Here is a 7816-nt window from a genome sequence, read left to right on the forward strand (position 1 = left end):
CATCCTCTGTCGCCCCCTTCTCCTGCCTTCAATCTTTCCTAGCATCAGGGTTTTTCCAGTGAGTTGGTTCTTCGCATCAGGTGGCCAAACTACCGGAGCTGCAGCTTCAGCATCAGTCCTTCCAATGAATATTCAGGGTTGATTTCCTTTAGGGTTGACTGGTTTGATCTCCTGCTGAGACTCAAAGACAAGAGTAAATTCTTAAGAGGAAGTGGCAGATCAGGATCCAGCCCAGAGCTTCTAGTTACAAACTCGGGGGTGCTGTCTCCCCGGAACCACACTCTGCCTTCCTAGATGAATCCTGGGTATCTTTAAATGCCTAGCGGACTCCAGACTTCAGATGAATAAACCTGATGGCAGAGTGTGCATTGGAGACAGTGCCAGCACCAGGTGCGTGATCCAACTACTTCATCTTACAAAAGAGGAAATGTGGCCCAGAGAGGGAGTTGACCCTCCCAAATTCATTCAGCACTGGGCCAAGCCTGGAACCCGGGTGTCCCCCCTCAGTGTTCCATGCCCAGCTCCACGCCACCCGCACATCTCCTGTCCCTCCCTCACCCTCCAGTGACATGTGGGTACGACTCAAAAGCCATCTCAATGGAGTCGCTGTAAATATTTTCCATTTGGCTTGCAGGTTAGCAAGATTCCTTTTCTGCCTCGCAGTTCCAGACAATTTATGCTTCCATTCTCAAAACAGATTTCTACCCTAATAAAGGCTTTTATTACTATTATCCACCTGTCATTACAAGGCATTAGACAATTACAGAGCACAAACTGACTCTCCCACCACGCACCTTCCCCTGTACTCTTGGCAGGGAGAGGGGCGCACATAAACAGAACATTTCATTAAAAAAATAGAGATGAATCTTCCGTTTTTTAAAGCAATGCCAAGACTGCTACCTTCGCTTTTGAAAACTTTGTTGTGAAAAGTCACTGGCGTGAGCGTGAGGGGAATAAAAAAGAAGTGTGGGCTAGAAAACCATCTCCAGCCCCGTTTTGATTGCCAGACGATTGACAAAATAATTTGTACCCATCGATGCTCATGAAGGGAATTTTTACAATGGATTTGCCAAGCAGATTTTTAATTTTAATCAGTAATGAAAAAATGACAACCCGGATCACAACAAGACATCAGTCGCCGAGCGGGCTTTGCAGTCTCTGTCAGGCAGGCTCCATCAGGGACCCGCACCTCCGTGAACATCAATCACGGGTTTCAAACTCCTGTACATCTTCAGGATTTAATTAGACATTTAAGTTCTTTACCCGCAATTTGCAAAACTGTCACTTACCAAAACTGCAAGATGCTAAAAAATGTTCTGTGTGAGTCCCGGGAGTTTGTTTATTAACAAGCTGGAAATTAACCTTCGGACACCCACTAGGCACCTTCATTCAGCTCTGGCCTTCGACCCACAGCTATAGATATTTTCAAAAAGCAAAACATTAAAAGTTGATGAGTGTGGTAAAAAGCTGCACCCAACTCTGCCGTGGGAAGACAAGGGAGAGGAGGAATCGATGTGATGGAATGGAACTTATTTTGAGACTTTCTTGGGCATGATGCCGGGCCACGGTACAGAAGACGGAAGGGCTTTAGAAGCAGATTGGGTCCTGGCTCCGTTCCGTACCTGCTGTGTGGCCTTAAGTCAATCACCTGGCCTCTCTGAGTGTTTGTTGCCTATACACCTAGAAATAGATAAGTAAAAACATGAATGAATAAATAACCACCCTTTGTTAATGAATTGCAATGGTTTATATAGAACTGCTATAGAGTGCCTGCTTGTTGTTGACCGCTGTTATTCAGCCTATGTGGGCAATCAGACACCTCAGGCATGTCTGATTCTTTACGACCTCATGGACTGTCTGACTCATGGACTGTATCCCACCAGGTTCCTCTGTCCATAGCATTTCTCAGTTAAGAATACTGGAAACTGGAGCCCATTATACAGAGTGAAGTAAGCCAGAAAGATAAAGACCACTACAGTATACTAACACATATATATGGAATTTAGAAAGATGGTAATGATAACCCTATATGAAAAACAGAAAAAGAGACACAGATGTACAGAACAAACTTTTGGACTCTGTAGGAGAAGGCGAGGGTGGGATGTTTCGAGAGAACAGCATCGAAACATGTGTATTATCTAGGGTGAAACAGATCACCAGCCCAGGTTGGATGCATGAGACAAGTGATTGGGCCTGGTGCATTGGGAAGACCCAGAGGGATTGGGTAGAGAGGGAGGTGGGAGGGGGGATCGGGATGGGGAATACATGTAAATCCATGGCTGATTCATGTCAATGTATGACAAAAACCACTACAATATTGTAAAGTAATTAGCCTCCAACTAATAAAAATAAATGAAAAAAGAAAAAAAATAATAAAAAAAAAGAAGAAGAAAAAAGAATACTGGAGTGGGTTGCCATGCCCTCCTGCAGGGGCTTTTCCTGATCCAGCGATCAAACCCACGTCTCCTGCATTGGCAGGCAGAATCTTTACCACTGAGCCACCTGGGAGGCCCTGTGAAAGGAAAAGAAACAAACTCTCATAGGGCTGGGAAGCCCGTGTAGAGTGCCTAAACAAGGTTAATTCCACCTTGCTTGACGGGTACTTTTAGCTTGTGCAGAGGATTAGGAAACGTCCCACCCATGTGAACACGGATGTAGACAGACACTCGCGGTTCACGAATGCAAAAGGCAGATCAGTACTGCAGCTACCCTGGCAGGAAGAAGGGTCCCTCACACCAGCCCAGCACAGTGACCTCCTGTCCCAGGATCGTTGGCCAGCAGCTGTGACTTGCAAGACATATCATATATTTACCGTCTGGGGCTTTCACGTTCCCCTTCAAAAGCCCCTAAAGCTGTGTTTGCTTTGAAATCTTTGGGACTTGGAGGTTTTCGTTCTGTCTGGTTTTCTGGTCTACATGTTGCAGAAATACATCTTCTCGGTTTAATTTTTCATTGACAAGAAGGTGACTTGGAAGATGAGGCTCCCAAGGTTTGCTGCGCCTCTTAGCTGGGTTGTACCACTCGGGAAATTAGCAGGGCCTTCTCCTTTAAGAGAACCTTGGCTTAGCCGGGCGCATTATTGAAATGAACATAAAAGGTGGATTGTGAAAAACCTATTACTCACAGATAAGAAATGCACCCCAGGCAAAGCTGAGGAGGGTAAACTTCTTTTCCAGCTGAAGTTTCTTTCAAGTAATGGTCCCTCCCTGCCCCCGAGAGTGGTGGGATGGGGAATTATGGCGCCTGCAAGGGCCCTTCTCACCTAGCCCAACTGTCCGCAGTAAGACAGGCCGCCGTGTTAAACCAGTTCACTAGTCAAAATGACAACATGGATTTTGCAGTTTCACCCCTGCTGAAATTACCTGTCCTCACTGAATTCCCACCGCCTTCCTGAGGGAGATGGACCAGGCACGGTCTCATTACCTACTAACCAGCCTTCCATCCCCATCTTCCAGGTGACCACGAGGCCCTTTTCCCTCCCCTCCTTCCTGTCCAGCCTGTACTGCAGATTCAAAGAGCCCAAATCTCAGGATGCAAGAGCTGGCAGCCTTGGCAAGTCCAGGCTGGGGCTTTCAACCCCATTTGGGTGCCAAACTCTGCTATGTGATGGTGGCTAGCTCTGTACCTTCTCTGGGCTTGGCTTCCGCAGCTTCTCCTCTGGTTTATGCAGCCACGACCATGGATGAAAAAATGTGCATCTAGAAACAAAAAAAAGAAATTTGAGAATCAGCAGACCTAGGTTTCAATCAACTCTGTCATGAGTTTCTGCCTCTGTGAGTGTGTATATGTGTGTATACCTGTTTTTGTGCATCCGTAGAGCCTGGCCCATCGTGGGCTCTTGACAAACACTGATTGACTAAAAGAACAAAGGTGGTCCTCTTCTCTGCCGCCAACACATGCAGCGTCCTCCAGATAACACCTACTCTGTCTTACAGGGAACCCAGGACCTGGCCTCCCACCCTGATGCTGAACAGGACCCGGGCATCGCTCCTTCCAGACGCCTCCTTCCCACCAGAGCCGCAGCCTGTGACCAGGAGCACAGCAGAGGTATAGAGCAGCTGGTCCCATCTCAGTGAAGGCAGGCGCAGGGTCCACACCCACAAAGGCGCCCCTGGGCATCACCACCCTGGGTGACCTCCCTGGTGCTGTGGGAACAGTGGCTGGGCAGAATGATGCCAGCCCTCCGTGGGCCGGGGCGGGCCGGGGTGGCGGGTTCACGCACTTCAGACGTGTGTGTGTGTGAGCGCCCTTCATAATAGGGCTTTGTCCCGGCCCCAGTGAGCCAGCATCTACAGAGCGCTGGGAGGCCAAAGTCATCAGCCCACATGCACAATGCCACCTTTCAGCTCTGGGAGGTTCTGTCCAGAGCCCGGAAATGCAAGAGCATCCAGGGAGAAGCAAGGCAGAGGCCAACGCCTCTCTCTGGGACTGGAGGAACGCCAGGAAGTCAGCACCTCTCCCCTGGGCATTTGCAAAGAGGAACGCGATGTGGACCATGAGGAAGAGGGAGGAAATCTTTACCCAATGGGTGCTTGCTGTATACCAAGCACTGTGCCAGGCACTTGAGATTCTTTGTCTCACCTCTGGGAGGGTACATTATCATACCCATTATACAGTTGGGTAGACTGAGGGTCTGAGTAGTAAAGTGACCTGCCCACAATCCCCAAGAACCCAGGTGTCTCTTCCTCCAAGGCCTGTGCTCTGTCCCCTCTTCCTCATAGACTCGCCCTCTCCAAACATCCACCTACCTCTCTCACCTCTGCTGGAACAGACCCAGCTGGGTAGAATAGCATTTGGATCCCTGAGCACCCACCCCCCACCCCATCCCCCGCAGCTTCAACCTCACTCAGCTTCTTGCTCCACCTGGGTCATTCTGAGCACGGGGAACTTGCTACAAAATGTTCTTTCATAGGCCGCCCCCCAACTGCCCTGCAATACCCTCTCTTCTCCCAGGATGGGCAGGAAAGGCATCAGAACCTGACCAGTCCCCAAGGCTCCATTGCTCACCCTTCACCAGCTGGGCTGTGGCTCCAGGGGCAAACACTCGGTGCTTTCCCCAGACCAACTGAGGACTGGCTGAACTCCCCTCCAGGGAGAACTATGGTTCACCACCTTCTCCTCTCCCATGGGCCACGTCTCAGCATCCAGAAACAGTGAGAGGGGTGAGAAGACCTGCCCCCCTCAATGCCAAGGCCATTGAGGCTGTAATCAGGGACGGCACCATGAGCTCTGAAAAAATGGTCCAGTGTTCAAGCTCACCATCCACACCAGGCCTTTCTCCATCGCCATGTGCGCTTGGCAGGGCATCCAAGATGAGGTTTGCTTTTGTAAAAGCCTGGGGACTAGAACTAGAGATTCTTTGCCAACAGAAAGCAGCAGAAGGCACGAGAGACCAGTAGTGGAAGAGTGGGGAGGTGACCTGAGTGTCAGAAGCAGAAAGACCTGGGTTCAAGTGACAGCTCCACCACTTCCAAGCTGTGTGCCCTAGGGGGAATTCCTTAACCTCTCTGAGCTTCTGTTTCATCATCTGTATTTGGGGCAAATCATCTTCATCATCAGCCTACCTCATAGGTGTGTTCTGTGCTCTTGGCGCAAGACAAATGCTCCAAGAAGGTTTTCTGTAAATGTTACTATTGACCATCTTTATCATCACGCTCATGCTTTAAGGCTGAACTGCGTTTCTTGTTGTCTGGGGAACCTAGACAACTGGGTCTCCTTTCCTTTATCTAGAGAATGAAAATAAGACTCTCTACTGTGGAAGGATCCAATAAGATAACATGCATTAATGTTTTGTGTGACACCCAAAAAGAATCATATCTCTGATTGATTGAGATATGAGATATGAATCAGCTCTCTGATCAGTTCAGTACTTCAGTTGACTCTTTGCCACCCCATGGACTGCATCATGCCAGGCCTCCCTGTCCATCACCAACTCCCAGAGCTTACGCAAACTCATGTCCTTTGAGTCAGTGATATCATCCAACCATCTCATCCTCTGTCATCCCCTTCTCCTCCTGCCTTCAATCTTCTCTAGCATCAGGGTCTTTTCAAATGAGTCAGCTCTAAGCATCAGGTGGCCAAAGTATTGGAGTTTCAACTTCAGCATCAGTGCTTCCAATGAATATTCAGAACTGACTCTCTAATAGGTGTTTGCTTGTTTGTTTCATTTGTCAGATCAACTCGATATGTCTAGTCCTTAAAGATAATGATACTCAGGGCCACCGCTGACGGCGAGCTGTCAAGCGAGGGGACACAGACCATCAGGGGCTGCGTCACAGCAACTAAAGTGGCGAAGTCGGAGCCACGCCCACGTCCAGAGGACAGTCTGCCTGGAGCGCAGCCAAATCTCAGTGCCATGGAGTGCAGCCACAAGGACCGTTCATCTTCAAGGTGATCTTTGGGAACCATCTGTGTGTCCGAACTGGAAATACAGACACTGAGCCGGCCCTGCCCTCCTTCCATCCACTTGGCTGCTGGCTGCAGGTCAGGGAGTGCCTACAAGGGGAGGAAGATCCACCAAATCAAGGCACCACTCTCAGCTCCTCCTGGCCTCAGCCTGCCCCTGCCTGCCCCTGCCCCCACCCCAGGCTCACCCAGGGCAGGGGTGAGAGGGTGCTCTACGCTCAGGGCCCCCTCAGTTTCCTCTCCATCCTCCCCACGCCTGGCTCTCCCCCTGCCTCCCTCCTCCTCTTCTCCCTCCTCTTTTCATCCGTCTCCTCTCTTTCCTGTTCTCCATCCCAAGTAGCGAATCTTTATGGAGACTTGACAGTCAGACAGGCCCGAGGTGGCCAGTCTGTTATAATGTCTCCTTCTTCCAGCACCCTGGGAAGGAGGAAACCAAGCCTCAGAGGGGCTAAGTAATGTGGCCAAGGTCACTCGGCTGTATACCCTTGAGGGACTCAATGACAGAGTGACTGCAGATTCCGAGGAAAGAACTACCCAAGTGATATTCATCAAGGGAGTGCCTGAGAGACTAATGGTACCAGTGACTCTTTGAAAGCCCAAATTTGACCTTGCGCCTGCCCAGGGTAAACCTCTGATAGGCCACAGTGACTGTCAGACTCCAGCCCGAGTCCTTGCCTGGCATTCAAAGCCGAGGTGTTGGCTTTTGCCTACCAGCAGCATCTTCTCCCCAGCGGCCCAGTGGCAGGAGGCGCCGTCCAGCCTGTGGGCAGCCTCCTGAGGCAGCCATGCCTCTGAGCTCAGCACGTGGTCAGCCAGAGGGCAGCCCCCTGTCCACTCACCCGGCTCTCCAGAGAACCCCTGTTCCACCCTACGCTCTCATCTACATACAGCCTCCTGTGAAGGCCTCCGGGTCCTCCCAAGCAGAGTCAGTGACTGTTCCCCGGCTTCCGAGGTTCCATGGTCCAAGTCCTTTGTGGTGGTCCTTGGATGCTGCCTTCCCATGCATCCTCTGGGCTCGTGTCCGGGGTTGGATTTCGTCCTCCCAAAATTCAGATGCTGGAGTCCTCATCCCCAGTGCCTGAGGACATGATCGGGATTGGAGAGAACGTCTTTACAGAGGTTAAATTGGGGCCATCAGGGAGGGCCCTGATCCCATATGACTGGTGATCTCAGAAGAAGGGGAAATTTGGGCCCTAGAGAGACAGACATGCAGACATGAGGATGGCCATCAACAAGCCAAGGATGAAGACCCAGCTAGAGTCCCCCTCACAGCCTTCAGAAGGAGCCCACCCCAAGGGCATCTTCATCTTGGACCTCCAGGACCATGGGACGATCCGTTTCTGTTGTTTAACACACCCGCTTGGCAGTACTCAATCACAGAAGCCCCAGGAAACTAACCCACCTGGGAGCC

General features: G+C 50.6%; 1 long non-coding RNA gene across 1 annotated transcript; it reads right to left on the reverse strand.

The window, feature by feature from the left end:
- Positions 1-999: 999 nt before the first annotated feature.
- Positions 1000-4041, reverse strand: LOC122706893. Its single transcript, XR_006344498.1, has 3 exons — positions 3798-4041; positions 3626-3698; positions 1000-1680 (listed from the first exon to the last, which is right to left on the reverse strand). It is a non-coding gene; the product is annotated as an uncharacterized LOC122706893 (long non-coding RNA).
- Between the last annotated feature and the right edge of the window lie 3775 nt (positions 4042-7816).

This window comes from Cervus elaphus, chromosome 13 (genome assembly GCF_910594005.1).
Source record: "Cervus elaphus chromosome 13, mCerEla1.1, whole genome shotgun sequence".
NCBI classification, from domain to species: domain Eukaryota; kingdom Metazoa; phylum Chordata; class Mammalia; order Artiodactyla; family Cervidae; genus Cervus; species Cervus elaphus.